Source organism: Rousettus aegyptiacus, unplaced genomic scaffold, assembly GCF_014176215.1.
Source record: "Rousettus aegyptiacus isolate mRouAeg1 unplaced genomic scaffold, mRouAeg1.p scaffold_m13_p_13, whole genome shotgun sequence".
NCBI lineage: Eukaryota > Metazoa > Chordata > Mammalia > Chiroptera > Pteropodidae > Rousettus > Rousettus aegyptiacus.
Window position 1 is genome coordinate 12127001 of NW_023416288.1, and position 5906 is coordinate 12132906.

Sequence of the window (5906 nt, forward strand, 5' to 3'; positions counted from 1 at the left end):
CCTTTGAGTGGAAATTTGACCTGTGCTGCCCTTACTTCCTTCCTCCTTTCCTTCCTTTATTCCTTTCTTCCTTCCTCTTATATTTTATTGTTATAATAATGAATTAATGTCAATACATTACTATTAACTAAAGCACATATTTTAGATTTCTTTAGTTTTTATGTAGCGTTGCTGTTATTGTTCTAGGATTCCACATAGAATACCACATTACATTTAGTTGTACTGTCTCTTTCAGCTCTTCTTGGCTGTGACAGTTTCTCAGAATTTCCTGGGTTTTGATGGCCTAGTCAACAGTGAAAAGTACTGGTTAGTTATTTTTTAGGATGCTCCTTTATTGAAATTTGTTTATTTTTCTTATAATTAGACTTGGATTGTGACTGTTGGAGAGAAGACCAAAGAAGTTAAATATAATTTTCCTCATATGTCAAGTGTAAATACTAACGACATGACTTATCATTGTTGATATTGACCTTGATCACCTTACTGAGGAAGTATTTGTCAACTTTCTCCACTGTAAAATTAGTTATTTTTTGCCTCTCATTCTATAATGAAATTGTTTCAGCTTTGGCATTTAAGAGCTCTTTCAATTGACTCCTATTTCTCTTTGACATAGCCTCATCAATGTGAAGCGTGTTTTTGGTTTTTGTTTGCTTTTTAGTTTTGTTTTCTTTTGTTCTTCTTAGAAATTCCTTACTTTCTGTTCTCTCCAGGATCTTCTAGTACATTTCTCAAAAGAATCCTCAATATTGTTATTGGAGAATGTTCTTTGAAAATAAGATCTGAATGCTAGCTGTTGCTACTAGAGTATGGTTGCTTTTAGGTCATCTCATTTGACAGGTCAGGAAAACATGTATGTATACTAAGCAATATACAGGCACATTTATAAATATTTCTATATCTAATCATCTGTATCTGTCTAAAGTGAAATATGAGTACGTACTGATGTCTCCAACTCTTATCCATTAACACATAGATTATTCTAGCCACATCCTCTTGCTTGTCTTTAACCTTCAAAGTCAAAATGAAGAAAACTCGCTCCCACAATCCACCATCCATTTACTTAATTTAATTTCAGTAGACACGTATAGTAGCATCATACTTATTAAGTCATATCCACATACCCCATTGAAATATTTTATAAACTAGAATATATGGAATTTCTTTTGTCTTTAATCTTACAGATTCTATTCATTTTCAAATAGATTTATGTTGGCACCACTTCACTCTAATGTAAGTGATGTGTCATACATTTTTAATACTGTTATAGTCTCTTATCACAGTCTGGGGATTTCTTACTGGGATCTCCCAAGCCCCTGAGCAATTTTCAAAGTTTACATGAATTAAGATTTTGCATGAATTCACTTTTTGTGCTTTAAAATTCTATAGGTTTTGACAAGTGCATGTCATGTAGCTACCATCACACTATCATATAGAAGAGTTTCAGCATGATAAAAATTCTCTGTGCTTCACCTATACAACCCTCTTACACTACCCACTCCCAACTCCAATCAACCATTGATCTATTTTGTCTATATATTTACCTTTTCCATAACTTCATATAATTGAAATAATATGATGTATAGACATTTCAGATTGGATTTTTTTACTTAACAGTATGCATTAAAGTTCCCTGATATCTTTTGGTGGCTTGATAGTTCATTTATTGATGAATAATATTTCATTATATGGATTTCTGCAGTTAGGTTATCTATTTACCTATTGAAGGACATTCTAGGAAAATTATAAATAAAGCTGCTATAAAAATTTGTATATAAATTTTTCTGTGGACATGTTTTCAAACCAATTGGATAAATAAACACTTAAGAATGTTATTTTTTATATTGTATGGTGAGATTATGTTTAACTTTGTAAGGAACTGCCAAACTGTCTTTACAGTGGCTGTACATTTTCACCAGAAATGAATGAATTTTCTGTTGGTCTGCACACTCACCAGCATGTGGTTCTGTCAAGTTTTGCTGTTTTAGCCATTGTTGATCAATTGTTGTTGTTTTAGCCATTCTAATAGATGTGTAGTGGTTTTGAATTTTTTAAATGTGATATTCTCTAATAATGAAAGAAGTGGAGCATCTTTCATGTTTTTAATTGTCATCTGTATAGTGAATAGTCTTTTTATATATTCTGCCCATTTTTTCAATTTTTTTTTTAGTTGTTGAGCTTTAGGATTTCTTTGTATATTTTAGAAACAAATTCTTTGCCAGATAATGTGTTTTGCTAATATTTTTTTCCAAGTTGTGGCTTGTTGCTCTCTTAACACTGTTATAAATATCCATTCCCCGCCCCCCCCCCCCAGCATTATTTGGAAAAGAATATTCTTTCTCTATGGAATTGCCTATGCTTTTTTTGCCAAAAATCTTTATTTGTGAGGATCAATATTTGGGCTGTATTTTTTGTTCTATTTATCTATATGCCTATTCTTTCACAATACCACACTGTTTTGTTTGCTGTAGCTTCATGGTAAATCTTGAGTTGTGTAGTGCCAGTTCGTTTGATCCACGTATACATTCTTTTACTAATATCACATTGTCTTCACTGCTGTGGCTTTATAATTTTGAAAATATGTCATGTGAATCCTCCAGCTTTTTTCTTCTTCTTTAGTATCACATTGGCTTTCATCTCTTGCTTTTAATATAAACTTTAGAATCAGTTTATCAATATTTACAAAATTGCCTGCTGGGATTTAGATTGAGATTGCATTAAATCTGTAGATCAAATTTGGAAAAATTGACATCTTGATAATAGTGAACCTTCCAGTCCATTAACAGAGACTCTATCCTCAGTCATCCTTAATTTTTTTCTTGAGGTTCATATTTAGACTTATGTACTAGTTAGACGTGTGCTGCTTAAATGCTAACTACATACAAATTGTCCTGCACCATTTTATATTTACTTCTAGTTTAACTCTAATGTAGTTTTAAACATTTTATTTGATGCCTATCATTTAAAATATATTTTAGTTTGTTTTTTGCCCCAGAGCATGGTATATTTTGGTGAATGTTTCATTTGTTCTTGAGAAGAATGTGCATTCTTTTGTTGTAGGATAGAATATTCCATATCTGTCAGTTAAATTGTTATTTAAAAATACCTAAACAATTCAACTTTCTAGATTTCCACATTTTTTATTCTATAGAAGGGTAACATTGGAGTTTGAAGGTTTAGTAAATCTGTTTTATATTTAATTGCCGATAATCTATATTTCTATTATAAGGTGGTAAAAAAAGAGAGAGAGAGAGAGAGAGAGAGAAAACGGTAAAAAAGAAAACAGATGGAAAAAACATGGTCATTTCAATATACTGCATCCTGGTAATTTTAATTGTAATATGCAGCACTGGGGCAAATACACACACACACACACACACACACACACACACACACACACACACAGAAAACAACAGAAACAACAATACCTGTTTTATGACTTATATGGGGAGAAAAGATAAAAGACATCTGGTCCTATGTAGGTGATATATCCATACTTACTGAAAAATTGCAGAGAACCCTCATTATTTCCTAGAAAGTTGGTTAAAGACCAGCAGATCAGGATAAGTCATAATCCTCTAACTTTGAAAAGATTAGGATAGGTAATTTTATCAGACATCATAGGAAATTTTTATAAGCAGAAGAGTATAATCAGAACTCACCTGAAGGACTTCATTGATCTCTTTATAATCACACCATTGAAGTTATCCTAGTGATCTACGACCATTTCTTAAGCTATTACACATCCCTTTTCATAACTTTTTCTCCTATTGTAATGCTCATTTAAATATATATTAAATTGTTGAATACTTATTTCTCATTTACTGCTCTGAATGTCATTTGAAATGTCCTTACATATCTAAAGGTCAGTAATGTTAAAATGAATATTTTTAACTGATAGTATCTTCTATTTGTCACAGGCATTTTAAAAGGAGGCCAAAAAAGTTTTAGACTTTAATATACCCCATTTTAAAGCAAATTCTCTTTTCTATGTTCTGTTCTATCTATCTTGAAGCTACATGAAGATTTTTTTTGATTTTTAGGCAAGCAACCCTTGGTTGACTTCACAGATTGCAAGGACCTTGTCAGTTTACAATCCCTTATTTTTTGTTTGTTTGTTTATTTAATTTTTTGCACCCACAGCACCTGGTCTTCCCAGGTGGTCTCCCATCCGAGTATTAACCAGGCCCGACCCCACTTAGCTTCCGCAATCAGATGGGATCCGGCTTGTTCAGGGTAACATGGCCATAGATCACAAGAAGATTTTTTAGCATTTATATTCTATTTGCTCTTGAAAATTACCTTTAACACTTCTTAATTTTCAACTAATGTAACCCCACTTTGTTCTGAAGTAAATAAAAATGAAGATTGCTTATACTTGGAACACTTATGAAGAGACAGTTAAAAATCATATATATAGTTTTAACACGAAGAAAGAAATTCACTTTATTTGAACCTTATTTTATTATGTTTTTTAGTTTTCTTGTAACTTGGAACACACAGCATTGCGGTTGCCAAAGACTTCATGAAGTCTTTCAAGACGCCTCATTCCTTTCATGTAGCACTTAGCATTGATTCATAATATCCTAGATCTGGTAGGGACATAAGACAAACTATGGTCTCAATTAATATTTCTTTTTAAATAAAGAAACTAATGTTCAGAGACATAAAATATATTTTTAGAAATTATCCAGCTATTCATAGCCAAGCCAAGGCTTAATTCAAATTTCTCCTTTTCTTTCCCATGTCAGTGCATTGTTCTCCTTTTCATTAGGTCTTGGCTTGTTTATTTGATTTACCTTTTAGGAGATGAGGGCTGTATGTCCTTCCTTTCTTTGAAAGTACAGCATTTAACTCTGATACAAAATGGTAATAGGTTAATAAGTAGCTGTTGTGGTTGTGGCTGTTGCCACTTCAGTTTGCCTTGAAGGTAACCCCATGAGTTAGAGCTGCTATTGTTTCCAAATTTATAGATTATCACATTGAGACAAATAAGTATTTAGGAATAATATCAAGATCTTCAAGTTCTATTAACTTCTAATAGTCATGCATTTTCCACTGAAACACAACATGTTTTCAAATAATATTTGTTTTTGTTTTTTTCCTTTTTCACTTTGGAAATGTCATCACATTGGTAACTAGAAAAAAAAAAGAGATCATTTCCACAGAGTACACTGCTATAACAGGAAAAGTGAGAAAAAATGATTTAGAAAGTCAAAAATGATAGATATCATTCATACAGGAATTATATAAAGTCATTTTATACTTTCATGATTTTAAAAGAAAACTAGATTAAGCTATCAAAAAAATAAGTTATCTATCTTTTTGATCTTCTTTACTGATGTCTTAATCTTTCAGTGTTCCTTAAATTTCTTGATCTGAATTCTTTTCATAATAGATTAAATATTTTCCTGACAACTGACCTCTAAATTTTGCCTGCTTTTGTCCATAAAGTATCTTACTATTAAAAAAAAAAAAATAGCCAGATAATAAGAGAAAGAATGGTAGTGGTTGTTGGGGGAAAAGAGCATAGCAAGGAGATAGATTTGGGTGAAGGGAGGAGTTAGATATAGGTAAAGAGGGTCAAACATATGGTGACAAAAGGAAATTTAACTTTGGGTGGAACACACAATGCAATATACATATAATGTATTATCGAATTGTACACTTGAAACCTATATAATTTTATTAACTGAAGTCAGCTCAATAAATTTAATTTAAAAATGAGTGACCTGGAACACTTTTAAGAAACTAAAAATATATTAAAATAATTCTTTTTACTGTACTTTATTACTTTACTGTACTTTATTTACTTTATTACTGTACTCAGGTCTTTTTTTAAATGTTTAACCCTTTTTATGTAGTTTCCTCATATGAGATGACTAGTGTGTCCTCTGTATTCCTTTTCA

The 5906-nt window shown here is 31.4% G+C and overlaps 1 pseudogene; it reads right to left on the reverse strand.

Moving 5' to 3' along the window:
- Positions 1-4131: 4131 nt before the first annotated feature.
- Positions 4132-4250, reverse strand: LOC118611175 (annotated as a pseudogene).
- Between the last annotated feature and the right edge of the window lie 1656 nt (positions 4251-5906).